The sequence below is a fragment of the Neophocaena asiaeorientalis genome, unplaced genomic scaffold (assembly GCF_003031525.2).
Source record: "Neophocaena asiaeorientalis asiaeorientalis breed wild unplaced genomic scaffold, Neophocaena_asiaeorientalis_V1.1 scaffold541, whole genome shotgun sequence".
Lineage (NCBI taxonomy): Eukaryota > Metazoa > Chordata > Mammalia > Artiodactyla > Phocoenidae > Neophocaena > Neophocaena asiaeorientalis.
Window position 1 is genome coordinate 708,439 of NW_020172450.1, and position 544 is coordinate 708,982.

Below are 544 nucleotides of genomic sequence, written 5' to 3' on the forward strand. Positions count from 1 at the left end.
CGCATTTAACACTGCAACAAAAAGAATAAAATACATAGGAATAAGCCCTCCTAATGAGACAAGAGATGTATGCAGAAAACTATAAGACACGGATGCAAGAAATAAAAGATGATACAAACAGTTGGAGAGATATACCATGTTCTTGGATGGGAAGAATCAACATTGTGACAATGACGATACTACCCAAAGCAATCTACAAATTCAATACAATCCCTATCAACCTACCAATGGCATTTTTCATAGAACTAGAACAAAAAATTTCCCAATTTCTATGGAAACATAAAAGACCCCAAATAGCCAAAGCAATCTTGAGAAAGAAAAAGGGAGCTGGAGGAATCAGGCTCCCTGACTTCAGACTATACTACAAAACTACAGTAATCAAGACAGTATGGTACTGGAACAAAAAGGGAAATATAAACCAGTGGATCAGGATAGAAAGCCCAGACATAAACCCTTCCACACATGGCCACCTTATCCGTGACAATTTATGCAAGAATATACAATGGAGAAAAGAGAGTCTCTTCAATAAGTGGTGCTGGGGGCT